The sequence below is a fragment of the Manis pentadactyla genome, chromosome 8, assembly GCF_030020395.1.
Source record: "Manis pentadactyla isolate mManPen7 chromosome 8, mManPen7.hap1, whole genome shotgun sequence".
Classification (NCBI taxonomy): domain Eukaryota; kingdom Metazoa; phylum Chordata; class Mammalia; order Pholidota; family Manidae; genus Manis; species Manis pentadactyla.
Genome location: NC_080026.1, coordinates 46,026,576 through 46,043,941, shown reverse-complemented (window position 1 = coordinate 46,043,941; position 17,366 = coordinate 46,026,576). Strand labels below are relative to the sequence as shown.

The 17,366-nt window shown below is 41.1% G+C and overlaps 1 long non-coding RNA gene across 1 annotated transcript; it reads left to right on the top strand.

Moving 5' to 3' along the window:
* The first annotated feature begins 419 nt into the window (after nt 1-419).
* On the top strand, nt 420-17,099 carry LOC118935662 (uncharacterized). Its single transcript, XR_005033945.2, has 4 exons — nt 420-676; nt 7,220-7,432; nt 15,465-15,536; nt 16,182-17,099. It is a non-coding gene; the product is annotated as an uncharacterized LOC118935662 (long non-coding RNA).
* Nucleotides 17,100-17,366: the final 267 nt, after the last annotated feature.

Here is a 17,366-nt window from a genome sequence, read left to right as displayed (position 1 = left end):
GTAAGAACTTGTTTGTTATGCCTCAGAAGATTGGAGACTGATGAAAATTAGGCTTGGGGTGGATTAATGATTGTGCATTGAGCATTGACTCCCCTATACAGAATTTTATTGTCGTTAACAACCATTTGATCAATAAATATGATAGATGCCCTCACAAAAAAAAGAAAAAAAAAAAAAAAGGACAGACTTCCAATGGTAAAATAAATAAGTAACCGGAATGTAATGTATAGCATAAGGAATATAGTCAAGATATTGTAACAGCTTGGTAGGGTGATAGCTGGAACCTAGAATTATGTATATAAATGTTCTACCACTGTGTTGTACACTTGAAACTATTGTAATGTAATACTGTGCGTCAACTACCCTTCAATAAAAAATAATTATTAAAAAAAAAAAATTCTTCTTTATTCCGCCCATTTCCTGAGGCATAGGAATGTCTTGTTGCCATGGAATGTTATTTCCTGGAGTATTAACTGGAGGTGCTGGGTTATAACTTCTGTGTTCCTTACAGATGAGTGGCCTATGTTCCTTACAGCTGCACTGAGCTGGCACCTGAGGGAGAGCTGTGCCTCCCAGTGCAGGTCTGGGAAGTGACCCCCAGGTTGAATTGGAAGACAATTACAGACCGGCTGAAGCTTCTCCATGACAGCCTGGGAATGATACTTTTTATATAGAGGTGAGTGTAAATCATGTTCTGCAATTTCCATAGTCATAAATATATAAGGTCTAGTAACATTTTTATAGTAGTGCTTTTTCATGATTTATTAAATGCCGTAATACAGTGAACACATTCTTTTCTTGAAATAACACTACCTGGATCCAATTGGATTCTATCATTCATGGAAACATTTTTATACATGTGACATTATATAGTTGATGACATGCAATGCAGTGTGTTGCACACATTCAATGAAATAAGACTGCTTATTTATAGATACAAGTAGCATTTTGAGGAATATCTTTCATATCTGCTCTTAAAGACTGTTTTCCAGCAGGGCATGTAGTGATCACATTCTTTAGTAAAATAACAACCTGAATGCAATTAATTATGTCATTAATTAAAACATCTTCTATTCATTTAACTTTACATAGTGAATTCTATGCATCACAGTATGTTACTGAAATAACACTGTTATATTCATAGACACAAACACCATTCTTTGAAATATATTTCATCCTTATGTTTTTAGAAAGAGTATTTGTAAGTCCAGGGAAAGGAAATCCTGGGGCAAAAATCCTCTAAAAACTGAAATCAGATATACTAAATGCAGATGTACTAAAGCCAGGTGAGATATTCTGGAAATATTGCAGTTTTACCCACAGGCCACCCCTCCAGAAATCTCGCCTTACAAATTTACTCGTTCCCCCTCTTCTGACCAAACTAATGACATACAATAGCAACAGCAATAAAATCATGATAATCCTCAAGCCAGAGGATTCAGTCTACGCAGATTAAGTAAGTGTACTTTACAGCACAATCTCACTAAGCACAAAATATGTTTCTACACCTGTTTACTCATTCCTAACAACCGTTCTAGATTGCTCACAAAATTTTTACCAAATATTAGACAAAGTTGAGCCTCTCTTTAAGCACTTTTTTCTTGACAACAGCAACACAATCAACGATAGTTCTCAAGCCAGAGGGTTCAGCTGGGTTCAAAGTCCCATGCAGATTAAGTCCAAAGCTCATCTATTCCAGCCATCATGTGACAGCTGCAGCCAGGGGGTGCATTCAGGACACAAGGACTGTAGAAGCAAATAACTGTGATTTTGGGGGAGCCACTTTGCTGTTCTTCCAGGAATACACAGGAGGCCAGCTTCCAGGCCTTTTCCCAAAGGTACCAGAAGAGCCAACCATTGACGGTCCATGTGTCAAAATGTCTAGGGCCTTGTCCATTTTATTCCTAATTGCTGTACCCATCCTTGCAATGCACATCCAATAAAGTGGGTGCCTTGATCACTCTCAATCACCGGCAACCAGCCATAGGCTGCAAAGAAACCCTCTAGGCCCCTCTTGGTGGTTTGCTGATCTGCACAACATGCCGGGCACTCCTTCCAGGCTCAGCTGACTTCTTCAAAGGTCAATGGCAAGCCCCACTGATGGGCCCACATTGTCTTTTGCCTCGTGTGCAACAAATGCTGTTATAGCCATTGGGCCACATCAGAGGCAGGCTTTCTTTCTAGCCAGTGCACCTGGGCTAATGTGTCTCTGCTTCATCATTCCCTGGGGATGCCAAAGGCAAATGGCCAGTCACATGATATACGGTAGGTGTCTGTGCCACACCACTCCGTGGCCTTCGGGTCCAGTCTCTCACCCACCCCGCAATGGGATAGGTGGTTATTACCTTGATCTGAGCTCTTCTGGCAGTGGGCTCCATAGCCAGCAAGGCATAGTACATAGCAGCCAGTTGCTTCTCTATCAAGGTGACCCAGACCTCTGCTCCTTTCCATAGTTGTGACCAGGCTCCAGCCAGCAGCAGAAGCAGCAGAAGTGGCAGAAGCAGTAGCCTTAGGTTCAGGCCATGAGCTGGGGTCAGCATGGCCAGCAGAGGTGGTGGCGCCTCCACAACCACACAAGTGTAGACACACATCCCTCAGAGCAAGCGCCACTTCTCTCCATCATTTCTAGGGGTGGCCCTCCCAAAGGTTGCACCCATTATAACAGATATCAGGTTCAGAGGAATGCTACCAACTGTGCCAGGTGTAATCTGGGGAAAGGAAATCCCAGAGCAAAATACCTCTGAAAACCAAGATGAGTCAAAGGGAGAAATAAAATTTAAAACCCGTTTTTTGCTTACAAACTGCAGTCCTAGCCCTTCTCTCTTTCCTGCTCCAGCAGAAGCAAAACTGGCCCTCCTCCTCACCTCTCAGGTACAGATAAGCCCTCCTTGCCCAGGTAATTACCCATTGATAAGGAGATGAACTTCTCTCCACCCCTGAGGAATGATGCAAATGCACTAAAGCCATACTTCTTTCCACCTCTGAACGCCTATTGATATGCAGATATACTAAAGCCAGGCAAGATATTCTGGAAATATTACAGTTTTACCCATAGTATTAAATTCAGTATAATGTGGTGAATACATACTTTCAGTGATATTACTCATATGCAACAAAATTCTATAAATTTATAAAAACTCTAAAATGAGTTTGGATATGTTCATTCTTCAAATTTTATAAAATTTTGAGAAGGACTGGTATTAAATCTTCCTTAAATGTGTGGTAGATTTCACTAGTAAAAACATTTGGTCTTAGGATTTTCTTTGTTGGGACATTTTTGATTACTGATTAATTCTCCTTACTCATTATTTTTAGATTTTCTACTTTGTTATGATTCAGTTTTGATAGGCTGTGTGTTTCTAGGAATTTATCCATTTCTTACAGATACCAGATTTATTGTTCTAATTGTTTCTGGTGGTCTTGTATTTATAAATAGATAAAATGTATTTCTATTTCTGTGGTATCAAAATTGTAATATTCCTCTTACATATATCTATATATGAAAATTTATCAACAACTATAAGTAATGTAAATTTTCTCCTAACTTTTTCACTAGAATGTTTATAGTTTTGCATTTTCTATTTAAGTAGCTGAAAGATTTTGAATAAAATTATGTCTAAAGAGCAAAGTTTGTGTCTTTGTTCATCTATTCCCATAGAGTCATTAGTCTCAGCATCATTTGTGGATGGTGACTAAGAGTAAAAGACAGAGATGGAAGACTAAAGACTAAAGAGAGTCTCTTCTGTGTGAAAGTGCTTTTATTCCTTTGGCCAAGTTCAAGTAGTCTGTATTTGTATAGATCAATATGTTGGCTCTCAGTTCTTTCATTTATCTATGTATACATTCATTTAAAATATGCTTTTTCAATTATTAGAGCTTTATAATTTATCTTGAAATTGTTTGAGTCCATCAACTTGTTCTTCATTAGTATTGTGTAGGCTAGAGAAAGTTAAAAATGATTCTGTCAATATCTACAAAGCAGCTTGCTGAGATTATGGTTGGAATTGCACTGGATCTTTAAATCAATTTTAGAATTACTGACTCTTCCTTATGGGGAGAGGCCTCCTCCCCTGGAAACTTCCCCCATGTCTCCTTTCAGGCAGTGAATCAGGAGGCTGTGCAGAACAGAGGATGGTGCACAGTGAGATGAAGTCCCTTGGGACCTGCCTTCCTGGAAAGGGAGGAGAATGAGCTGTGCGGTGAGGAGCAGGGGCCCTGCTCGCTCTGACTTCAGTCCCCCTCAGTTTACATCTCCTCTCCTGGGGGGGACAGATGCTCAGGGTGCCGAGGGACAGCATACCTGGCCCCAAAGAATATCACTCCCATAGAAGATTTTAATTCAACCCAAGGCAGAAATCAGGCAGGTAGTGGTTGTCCCACCACTGGGACATAGGAGTCAAGGTCAGCATGCCCTTGGAAGGGCCTAGGCTGTGCCAGGGCTTAGACCTCAGAATTCAATCCTAAGAGGTGGGAAAGGAGAAGAGGCAGCCCCGAAGGCTAGGAGGGCATCTCCACTGGGCCTCCCAAAGCACACCTAGGCCAACTCGTTCCCATGCCCCAACCAACCCTCCAGCCCAGTCTCGGCCATCAGTGCCTGGGCTGCTGAGACAGGCGGTGCTGATGCAGTTGGCCGCAGTGTTGAACTGGGTAATGGTGGCTCGGACTGTGGTTGCCAGGAGCTCATTGCTGGGCTTGTTCCTCTGGGACCAGGTGGAGCCCAGGTGATGATGGGGCTCCACCTTCTTGAAGAGCTCCTGGGGAGCAGGAGGAGTGTCACCTGGCCCTACCACACCCCATCTAGTGTCCCCAGCAGGGATGACCTGTCAGGGATGAAGCTCAGAAAGCTGTGGCCTAGCCTTGTGGGCATCCCTGGGTTTTCTTCTCTATCGATTTAGGGCACCCAGCACAGGATGACCCAGGACCCAGTACAGGTGGGGAAGGGGGAGGGTCACTTGCAGCCAGCCCACCTCACCAACTCTTATCTCCTGGATATTAATAATATATGACTAAAATGACTACCATTGAGATTGATAATGAGTAAAGGACTATAGGGCCCTACCACATTACCTTTAATGCAGGGTGCTATTGCATGAATTCCAGCTATAATAATGCATTTTGTCATGTAATCAAAACCCCAGGAATACCTCAAGATCAGTGATATTTTCCGACTCTTTCCTTTTCCCATACCAGTCCCCAAATGATGTAAGTTGAAGTTTGAATTAAAGGTGTCATACTGTTACTTGTTAATGTGACTAATGTATATTATTTAAATTAATAACATTTTAGGAGTTTAATGACATTTAATCATTCTGGTTTTTGTGGCGGATCTTCCATTGCAGACTGGAAATAGCAAAGGCTGTTTGGCTTTATGAAGTTTGAATCTGATGATGTAGCCAAGATTGTTGCTGAAACAATGAACAGCTACCATTTTGGTGAAAGACCCTAAAGCCTGAGTGCCCCCGTCCTACCTGTGGGACTGCATGGGTGCTACTTGGGGGTGCAGCTTGAAGGACAGGTTGCTCAGCTGCCTGGACATCCCACTTTATCTTTGAGATATGCTCTTAGGAATGGTCCAAGGATTTGAGCAAATTTCCAGACACTAATTGAAATTTTGAAATGTTCAGAGTGAGAGCTGTTTCATATGCTGAGATGGAACTGGTACAAAGTTCTTTAGGAGAACATGGGAGAGCAGTTTAACCCATCCGTCATGGGGTGTGGAAGGCTTCCCTGAGAACATATCATTTAGGTTGAAATGTGAAGATTAAATAGGAGTAAGCCAGGTGAAGAGGGTGGAAGTGAGGATTGAGACTATTTCTGGCTGTGTGGCCAGCAAATGCAAAACCAGAGGTGGCTAACAGTATTTGGCTGTGAGGAGAACAACAATAGGTGTGGGAGAAGCAGTAGAAGAGAGGAGGTCAAGTTACTGAAGGCCTTATTAGTATGGGATTTAGAGTACATCCTGAGGGCAGTGGGAAACCATTGATGAACTCTAGGTAGAAAAACCTTACATAAGGAAGCACCTTTCAAAGCCAGTCAAAATGCCATCAGCTGCAGCTCTTATGAAAGAGAGGCCACAGAGAGGAGAGGAGTCACCCACCAAATCAGAAGTTCATCCTGCACAGAGTAGAGGTGCCAACTTTGCCTTTCCAGAGCATCTCTATCTGGTGCCCAGTGCCCTCCAGAGGTGGAGTTCAGTGTCTAGCCTCCCTGCACTCATGGTAGCACCTGACCCTCCCAGGTGCCCAAGCCATGCAAGTCTGCACAGATCACTGAGAGGCTGCCCAAGCGGCATCTCTGTCTCTCCATCCTAGCGCTGGGAGAGGGCATTCTGGTCACCTTGCTGATGTCATGGCTCCATGCACACATCAGCTGCACGGCTTTTGCCAGGAGCAAACAGGCTAAGTAGGTGACCTAAAAGGGGTCAGGCCACAGTGATGGAGGATCACTGCTGTGCTGTATATGACTTTGGAAAGATAGCTCAGAGTTCTGAAAGAACTCTGACATAAGTTCACGTATGAAGATTAGCAACATTATCTTTTTCTGAATGGAAGTGATTTATTTTGGAGGTGATCCCAGGAAAATACATGTTGGGAGTGAAGAGAGACAGGGGAAGGAAGTCAGTAAAGGGTGCGTTAGCAAGCAGGGTACCTCTTAGGCAGCTGGGCTCCATCCTGCTGGGTAACACTGGAGACAGAAATATTCCCAGTGACAGGGATCTGGGGCATTTATCTACCAATTCCCCATCCATCACTGGTTACGATTGGATTCCAGAGGTTTGGGCTTGCGTTGTATATGGTTCCATTGTGCTTCCATATCCTGAAAATAGCCCTTATGCAGGGAGATGCAGCTAAGCAGTGAGCTGCCTGTGTCCTGGAGAGGCGCCCAGAGCAGATGAGCTTGACTGTGATAGTTCAACTGTCACTGGGGCCCTTCTGCCTTCAGGAACTCCAGAGACTCAGTGCCACCAGGACACTCCTTTTACTATGCATCTTCTTTACTGATGTACTCCTAGATCCTGGAACATTGCTGGGCATATAGTAGGTGTTTAATTAGCAGTTGTTGACTGTGTGACTTCCCTTCAGGTACCTGCTTTATTCTTCCAGGCTTCTTCGTGTACATGGGAGACACATCTTGATTGGGAAAGTCCGAAGTCAGCATTAAACCTTTTCCTTCCCACTGGTTGAAGACTTCCTTTTTTTTTTTTTTTTTATTAACATAGGTCATTTCATACTGCCTGAAAAAGTACATGAAGAACTTTTTAGAGAGTGGCATATTCCATTAAAAAGCCATCACATACTGCAGTGAAATGATACAATCAGATCTGGACATTTCAGAAGCTATGGAGGGAGAAGCAATTTAAAAAGAAAGAAAATTGCTCAGGAAGAAATTAGCTAAAATGGTGAAGTAAATAGATTATGATTTCCCTTCAGTGGTAAGTGTTCCTTCATGAAAATGTTTTTTGTTTTTCTTCTTGGGGGTGGAATTTCTAATTCATTACTTATAACATGTTTATGATTTTATATATAAAGTGTATATAGCCCAGTGTTTATCACATACTAGGTTTTGAGTACATTTTTTAAACATTTCATTGTAAGTTTTTCCTCAAAAGTTTTTTAGAGCAGATCCTATTATCTCTGTTACACAGAAGAGGAAACTTCTGAAAAAGATTAACACCTCTGCAAAGTTTTTGTGATCTGTTTTTAAATTATTGAAGGTAAATCATTATTTAACCAAAAACCATAATGCTCATAGATTACAATTAAACATGTTGCCAGAATTAAATGACAATTGTTTTATTTCATGCTATCAGTAAATATCAAGACTCTGAATTGAACATCCTTTTTATGCCATTCTAGTAAAAATTTTGTTTCATGTTCTTTTTTTTTGTATCATTAATCTACAATTACATGAAGAACATTATGTTAACTAGACTCCCCCCTTCACCAAGTCCCCCCGACATACCCCTTCACAGTCACTGTCCATCAACATAGTAAGATGCTGTAAAATCATGACTTGTCTTCTCTGTGTTATAGAGCCCGCCCCGTACCCCCTCCACATTATACATGCTAATTGTAATGCCCCCTTTCTTTTTCCTGCCCTTATCCCTCACTTCCCACCCATCCTCCCCAGTCCCTTTCCCTTTGGTAACTGTTACTCTATTCGTGGGTTCTGTGATTCTGCTGCTGTTTTGTTCCTTCAGTTTTTCTTTGCTCTTATACTCAACATATGAGTGAAATCATTTGGTACTTGTCTTTCTCTGCCTGGCTTATTTCACTGGGCATAATACCCTCTAACTCCATCCATGTTGTTGCAAATGGTAGTATTTGTTTTCTTCTTATGGCTGAATAATATTCCATTATGTATATTTACCACATCTTCTTTATCCATTCATCTACTGATGGACACTTAGGTTGCTTCCATTTCTTGGCTATTGTAAATAGTGCTGCGATAAACATGGGGGTGCATCTGTCTTTTTCAAACTGGGCTGCTGCATTCTTAGGGTAAATTCCTGGAAGTGGAATTCCTGGGTCAAATGGTATTTCTATTTTGAGCATTTTGAGGAACCTCCATACTGCTTTCCACAATGGTTGAACTAATTTACATTCCCACTAACAGTGTAGGAGGGTTCCTCTTTCTCCACAACCTTGCCAACATTTGTTGTTGTTTGTCTTTTGGATGGTGGTGATCCTTACTGGTGTGAGGTGATATCTCATTGTGGTTTTAATTTGCATTTCTCTGATGACAAGGGATGTGGAGCATCTTTTCACGTGTCTGTTGGCCATCTGAATTTCTTCTTTAGAGAACTTGTCTGTTCAGCTCCTCTGCCCATATTTTAATTGGATTATTTGTTTTTTGTTTGTTGAGGTGTGTGAGCTCTTTATATATTTTGGATGTCAACCCTTTATAAGATCTGTCATTTATGAATATATTCTCCCATACTGTAGGATACCTTTTTGTTCTATTGATGGTGTACTTTGCTGTACAGAAGCTTTTCAGATTGATATAGTCTCACTTGTTCATTTTTGCTTTTGTTTCCCTTGCCCGGGGAGATATGTTCATGAAGAAATCACTCATGTTTATGTCTAGGTGATTTTTGCCTATTTTTTTTCTAAGAGTTTTAAGATTTCATGACTTACATTCAGGTTTTTTATCCATTTCGAATTTACTTTTCTCTATGGGGTTAGACAGTGATCCAGTTTCATTCTCTGTTCAGTTTTGCCAGCACCATCTGTTGAAGAGACTGTCATTTCCCCATTGTATGTCCATGGCTCCTTTATCATATATTAATTGACCATATATGTTTGGGATAATGTTTGGAGTCTCTGTTCTGTTCCGCTGGTCTGTGGCTCTGTTCTTGTGCCACTACCAAATTGTCTTGATTACTGTGGCTTTGTAGTAGAGCTTGAAGTTGGGGAGTGAGATCCCCCACACTTGATTCTTCCTTCTCAGGAGTGCTTTGGCTATTCAGGTTCCTTGGTGGTTCCATGTGAATTTTTGAACTATTTGTTCCAGTTCATAGAAGAATATTGTGGGTAATTTGATAGGGATTGCATCGGATCCATATATTGCTTAGGGCAGGATGGCCATTTTGACAATATTAATTCTTCCTAGCCAGTAGCATGGGATGAGTTTCCATTTGTTAGTGTCCTCTTTAATTTCTCTTAAGAGTGTCTTGTAGTTTTCAGGGTATAGGTCTTTCACTTCCTTGGTTAGGTTTATTCCTAGGTATTTTATTCTTTTTGATGCTATTGTGAATGGAATTCTTTTCCTGATTTCTCTTTCTATTAGTTCATTGTTAGTGTATAGGAAAGCCACAGATTTCTGTGTGTTAATTTTGTATCCTGCAACTTTGCTGGATTCTGATATCAGTTCTAGTAGTTTTGGGGTGGAGTCTTTAGGGTTTTTTATGTACAATATCATGTCACCTGCAAATAGTGACAGTTTGACTTCTTCTTTACCAATCTGGATTCCTTGTATTTCTTTGTTTTGTCTGATTACCGTGGCTAGGACCTCCAGTACTATGTTGAATAACAGTGAGGAAAGTGGGCATCCCTGTCTTGTTTTCCCGATCTCAGAGGAAAAGCTTTCAGCCTCTCACTGTTCAGTATGATGTTAGCTGTGGGTTTATCATATATGGCCTTTATTATATTGAGGTACTTGCCCTCTATGCCCATTTTGCTGAGAGTTTTTATCATGAATGGATGTTAAATTTTGTTGAATGCTTTTTCAGTGTCTATGGAGATGATCATGTGGTTTTTGTCCTTCTTTTTTGTTGATGTGGTGGATGATGTTGATGGATTTTCGAATGTTGTACCATCCTTGCATCCCTGGGATGAATCCCACTTGGTCATGGTGTATGATCCTTTTGATGTATTTTTGAATTGAGTTTGCTAATATTTTGTTGAGTATTTTTGCATTTACGTTCATCAGGAATGTTGGTCTGTAGTTTTCTTTTTTGGTGGGATCTTTACCTGGTTTTGGTATTAGGGTGATGTTGGCTTCATAGAATGAGTTTGGAAGTATTCCCTCTTCTATTTTTTGGAAAACTTTAAGGAGAATGGGTATTATGTCTTCTCTGTATGTCTGATAAAATTCCAAGGTAAATCCATCTGGCCTGGGGGTTTTGTTCTTGGGTGATTTTTTTATTACCACTTCAATTTCGTTGCTGGTAATTGGTCTGTTTAGATTTTCTGTTTCTTTCTGGGTCAGTCTTGGAAGGTTGTATTTTTCTAGGAAGTTGTCCATTTCTCCTAGGTTTTCCAGCTTGTTAGCATATAGGTTTTCATAGTATTCTCTAATAATTTGTTGTATTTCTGTGGGGTCCGTCATGATTTTTCCTTTCTTGTTTCTGATTCTGTTGATGTGTGTTTACTCTCTTTTTCTCGTAATAAGTCTGGCTAGAGGCTTATCTGTTTTGTTCATTTTTTCAAAGAACCAGCTCTCGGTTTCATTGATTTTTTTCTATTGTTTTATTCTTCTCAATTTTATTTATTTCTTCTCTGATCTTTATTATGTCCCTCCTTCTGCTGACCTTAGGCCTCATTTGTTCTTCTTTTTCCAATTTCGATATCTGTGATGTTAGATCATTTGGGATTGTTCTTCCTTCTTTAAATATGCCTGGATTGCTATATACTTTCCTCTTAAGACTGCTTTTGCTGCGTCCCACAGAAGTCGGGGCTTTGTGTTGTTGTCATTTGTTTCCATATATTGCTGGACCTCCATTTTAATTTGGTCAATGATCCATTAATTATTTAGCATGTTGTTAAGCCTCCATGTGTTAGTGAGGCTTTTTGCTTTCTTTGTACAATTTATTTCTATAGTTTTATACCTTTGTGGTCTGAAAAGTTGGTTGGTAGGATTTCAATCTTTTGGAATTTACTGAGGCTCTTTTTGTGGGCTAGTATGTGGTCTATTCTGGAGAATGTTCCATGTGCACTTGAGAAGAATGTGTATCCTGTTGCTTTTGGATGTAGAGTTCTATAGATGTCTATTAGGTCCGTCTGTTCTAGTGTGTTGTTCAGTGCCTCTGTGTCCTTACTTATTTTCTGTCTGGTTGATCTGTCCTTTGGAGTGAGTGGTGTGTTAAAGTCTCCCAGAATGAATGCATTGGATTCTATTTCCTCCTTTAATTCTGTTAGTATTTGTTTCACATATGTTGGTACACCTATATTGGGTGCATATATGTTTATAATGGTTATATCCTCTTGTTGGACTGAGCACTTTATCATTATGTAATGTCCTTCTTTATCTCATTACTTTCTTTGTTTAGAAGTCTATTTTGTCTGATACTAGTATTGCAACATCTGCTTTTTTCTCCCTGTTGTTTGCATGAAATATCTTTTTCCATTCCTTGACTTTTAATCTGTGCATGTCTTTGGGTTTGAGATGAGTCTCTTGTAAGCAGCATATAGATGGGTCTTGCTTTTTTATCCATTCTGTTACTCTGTGTGTTTTGATTGGTACCTTTAGTCCATTTATTTTAGGGTGATTATTGAAAGATATGTACTTATTGCCATTGCAGGTTTTAGATTTGTGGTTACCAAGGGTTCAAGGTTAGCTTCTTTACTACCTTACTGTCTGTCTTAACTCACTTATTGAGCTATTATAAACACAGTCTGATGATTCTTTCTTTCCCTTCTTTTTCCTCCTCCTCCATTCTTCATATGTTGTGTGTTTTGTTCTGTGTTCTTTTTAGGAGTGCTCCCATCTAGAGCAGTCCCTCTAACATACCCTGTAGAGATGGTTTGTGGGAGGTATGTTCCCTCAACTTTGGCTTTTCTGGGAATTGTTTAATCCCTCCTTCATATTTAAATGATAATCGTGCTGGATACAGTATCCTTGGTTCAAGGCCCTTCTGTTTCATTGCATTAAACATATCATGTCATTCTCTTCTGGCCTGTAAGGTTTCTGTTGAGAAGTCTGATGATAGTCTGATGGGTTTCTCTTTGTAGGTGACCTTTTTTCTCTCTCTGGCTGCCTTTAATACTTTGTCCTTGTCCTTGATCTTTGCCATTTTCATTATGTGTCTTGGTGTTGTCCTCTTTGGGTCCCATCTCTCGGGAGTTCTGTGTGCCTCTGTAGTCTGAGCAACTATTTCCTCCCCCAGTTTGGGGAAGTTCTCAGCAATTATTTCTTCAAAGACACTTCCTGTCCCTTTTTCTCTCTCTTATTCCTCTGGTACCCCTATAATGCAGATATTGTTCCTTTTGGATTGGTCGCACAGTTTTCTTAATATTGTTTCATTCCTGGAGATTCTTTTATCTCTCTCTGCATCAGCTTCTATGCGTTCCTGTTCTCTAGTTTCTATTCCATCAATGGCCTCTTGCATCTATACATTCTGCTTATAAATCCTTCCAGAGATTGTTTCATTTCTCTAATCTCCCTCCAGACGTCATCCCTTAACTCTTGTATATTTCTCTGCAGCTCCATCAGCTTGTTTATGATTTTTATTTTGAATTCTTTTTCAGGGAGACTGGTTAGGTCTGTCTCTGCAGATCCTCTCTCAGGGGTTGTCTGGACTATTTTGGGCTGGACTAAATTTTTTTTCCTTTTCATGGTGATAGCAGTGGCTGTAGTCATGTTGTGGGTGTGTCAGCTTGGAGAAGAAAGTCCTTTCCTGTTTGCTGGATGCCTTGCCCTTCTCTGCTGCCTGTGTTGGTTACCTGCACTCCTGGAGCAGCCACTGGATTAATCCCCTAAGCTGCTGTGGGTGGGGTCTCCATCAGAGCAGTGCAGAGCCCTGCGGGTAGTGGCAGGCACTCCACGTGCACTCCTTCGCAAAAGCGCTGCCCATGCCAGGCGGCTGTGTACCAGCAGCGGTCTTTGGTTCTGGCCCGGGCAGCTGTGCATCAGGCTGTGATTCCAGTCAGCTGCTGGGAGTGCAGCTGCTCTCTCTGGCACCTCTGCAGGTGTGCACGGGCTTCTCCCATGCCCCTGTAGCGCCACCGCCGCTAGCACGTGTGGGCCACTCCCGGGCCACTTGATTGCCGCCATCACGGGCTTGTGCGGACCTCTCCCGGACCCCTCTGGCATCGGGGCCGCCAGCGCACGCGGGCTGCTCCCAGGCCACCATGGGCTCACGCAGACCTTGCCTGGGCCCCTCTGGTGCCACCATTGCGTGCGGGCCGCTCCCAGTCCCCTCTGGTGCCAGCGGCACACATGGGCCGCTCCCAGTGCCCTCTGGCGCCACCGCCCCTGGCATACACTGCCACTCTCCCACTACTAGGCCAGTGTGTTGGGGTCCGCACAAGTTTGGGGAATGACTGGCAGGCTGCTTAGTTCCGTGAGGGGCTTCAGAGCTGCGCTGCTGCCCAGGGGGTTAGGGCGCCTAAAGTTCCCCAGGATTCCCAGCTGCTGGCTGTGTGTGCCAGGATGACTTCGTCCAGCTGTGGGGTCTCTGTCTCTTTAAGACTTGCAAAAAGCACTTGCTTTTCTTTTGTCTCAGGGGCGCCAGTTGTGTGAACCTGCCCACAGGTTTTGCTTTTCTGTTTCTTTAATATCCAGCACCCTGTGCACCTTGTGTCTGTGCTCTGGGTGCGGATTTCTAGAGCTGGTTGTTTAGCAGTCCTGGGCTTTCACTCCCTCCCCATTCCAACTCCTTTCTTCCCGCCGCGTTCTGGAGTTGGGGGGCATTTGGGTCCCGTCTGGCCGCTGCTTGTATCTTACCCCCTTCATGTGATGTTGAGTTCTCGCAGATGTAGATGTATCCTGGCTGTTGTACTGTATCCACTGGTGTCTCTTTTAGGAATAGTTGTATTTATTGTATTTTCATAAATATGTATGTTTTTGGGAGGAGATTTCCACTGAACTACTCATGCCACCATCTTGGCTCTGCCCCAGGATTCATGTTCTTTTATAGTAGAAATATTCTTAAAGCTGCTACCACAATTAACCTGAAAGCATCAATTTCTGTGAATTAAATGAGTAAGGGCTGAAATGTAGCAAGCCTATTTCCATGCTAGTGGGTTAGCACAGATTTTCATTCAGGTCTTCTTTGCTTGCTTGCTGGATAAGACCTTAATGAATCCTCTCTTTCATGGTGAGAGCTATGTGCCATTTACTGTAAAACAAGAATGCAGTTCATTTGGGTATGTCTAGTTTAGGTAAAGTCTTTTCTTAACTAAAACTTGAGATTGTTTTGAGTCTTCCATAGACTGTCTCAGCTTATTTCCAAAAAGCTAGTTAGTTGATAGAGATGGCATCTATTCCTGAGTTTATTTTTTTTAATGTTACCTAAAAGCTGGGAGACTGAGTTACCCTCTATGGGCCCAGTTCCTGGTTCTTTGCCCAAATCCCAAACATAGTCTTTAACAGTATGTATGAAAAGAGCATTATGTCACAGACCTCGCGTTCTAGCCATCTTGTTAACTAAGAAGTAGGACACCAAGGCATGGAAACAGTCCTATGGCACCTGCTGTTGGCTGTTAGTTACTCTGGATGGAGGTAGGCCTGCTTTATTGCCACCATTCTGAGCTTGGCTGGGACAAGCCTTCTCTCTCAAGGCCTGCCTTTCATATCCTCCTTGGCTTCACCTCCCTGGTCAGGTCTTTGCTCTTCCAGCCCCAGGTTTTGGACTTCCTTCCCCCTCTGCAGCTTCTATCCACTCCTCAGTGGCCCCTCTTTAGTTTTCTGTTCACTTCAGACCATTCACTGTATTTGCAGGCTTTGCTTTTTAAGTTGAAATGCTCTTCCACTTAGGGAAGATTTACTGATGATATGTATGGTATTCTGGGTTTAAAATGTGAATATGTCAGGCTACAGTTTATTGCTTCTTTGTTTATTTAAGATTTTATATAAAAGAAAAAATGCTTCAAACACTAATCTTCAGAAATCTTCAATAATGTAAATTTTTATTTATCATATTACATGTCAGATATTAGGGAAAGATAAATGGGAAAGTATAGTCAAGACTATTATAGCTGATAAACATGCAGACTAATGACGTCTCTGAAAATTTATTGAAGGTTTTAACTAAGAAGAAGAAAAAAGAGGTTTCAGGCACTCTGAAAACTCCTGAGAAGACTGTGGATATCCAGGTAAGATTGTCTTCAATATTATGGGTATCAGGTATATAGAAATAATTTGACAGAGGAAGAAAATGTTCAGCTATTGTCACTTTATTAAAATTTCAAATTTAATCTTACAAACTTTTGGTAAACCTTACTGGTGATTTAGCAGATAAAGTGAGTTTAGCAAAAGTTATTGTGAATTTATTACAGTTTTTGCCTTTTCAGTAAGGTAACTGAGTCAGGGAGAAATGAAGCCTCTATTTTTACAAATGTAACACTAGTTTTCTACCAAATACCCTATAATAGAGCATATTATATTGCAATTAGTTGTAAATTTCCATACTAGGTCTGATAAGTACCTAAAATCTTTTTGTTTGTTTTTTGTTTTTTGTTTTTTATTTTTTATTTTGGTATCATTAATCTACAATTACATGAAGAACATTATGATTACTAGGCTCCCCCCTTCACCAAATCCCCCCAACATACCCCTTCACAGTCACTGTCCATCAGCGTAGTATGTGTAATTGTGTTGCTGAAAGATGAAAACAGGCCTAAAATAACATGGCACAACTTGTAGAAATAAAGAGAAGTTGATATTTGGGGGGAGAGGTAGTAAAGTCATTCTTCATCCTCCCACATTTATGTATTATAATCTTTGCTTGTTGAATCCAGGGCCCCACACCAGTTTGTACACAACATATTTGAAGAAACAAAAATCTGAAATGACTGAAATGGATGATGACAAATGAAACAGTTTTCAAACAGCCATAGCTTGAATAAAAGAAATTCAGGAGACTCAGACACCTACACATTCAAGGAGAAAAAGATGAAGGAAAAGCAGTCAGTGATTCTGAATACATTATGTATGATATTTCTTCTGAAAAATGTGTGTGTGGGGTTTCTATTTAACTAGATGAAATGCAATGATTAAGAATTTCTGGAGAAAACTGTGAGTTCACAACAGTAAGGAAAACAGTAATTCTGACTTCCCTGTCCCTGTCCTCGCTAGACTTAACGGGACAGCAGCTGCAGCAGCCAGGCCCCCAGCGCCAATCCCTCCTGGCTTCCTCTGGTTTTCTTGGCAGATTCCATAGCTGTCTGTGGTGACTCTGCCTGGATAGAAGGGTCACCACTAGCTTCAGGCTTAAGTCCCCAACTGCTGCTTTTGCTGTTACTATCAAAGAAAATAAAATCTTCCTTAACCAACTGTGTGGGTCTCTGTTAGGCTGTGTGCATTTAACCCATAAAGGTGCCTTAGACTTTGACATCATATGGTTGAAACTGAAAGTTAAATTACATGGAGAGTGAGAAGGCAGTTCAAGTATGTATATATACATATAGTCCTTTTTCCAATGTTACTCAGTTTTGGGTGGACTAGCAAGGATTAATAACTATCATTATGTGTCAGTATCATCAATGTGAAACTGTATTTCAAGAGTCAAATAGTGACCAACAAATAAATACTTTCTCCAGTTTATTTGTATGTGAGCAGAACTTGGGTGTCTTGAAGTAAAATAGTGTGTTTTGCCTTCTCAACTATTTTAAAGTTTCTGATATTTGAAATGTGCTTTTTGTTTAGCTAATCCAGATTCATTAAAAATGCCCATGGCCACCAATCATTTTTTCATCCAGTATTTGTTGAATCTTTAATATGGTAAGATAATGGGCTAGGTGTTCTGGTACAGAGTGCAAAAGAGAATTGGTTTTAAGTATATACAAAGAGCAGATTTTAACTGTAGAATTGCACCTGACACAGAATATGTTCAACATGTTTTTGTTGACTGAATGAGGAACATAGGTGCCTCCTTTTTTGAACTGTCTTGAACTTTGTGGATCTGGATGTCCCTCTGGTTTCCC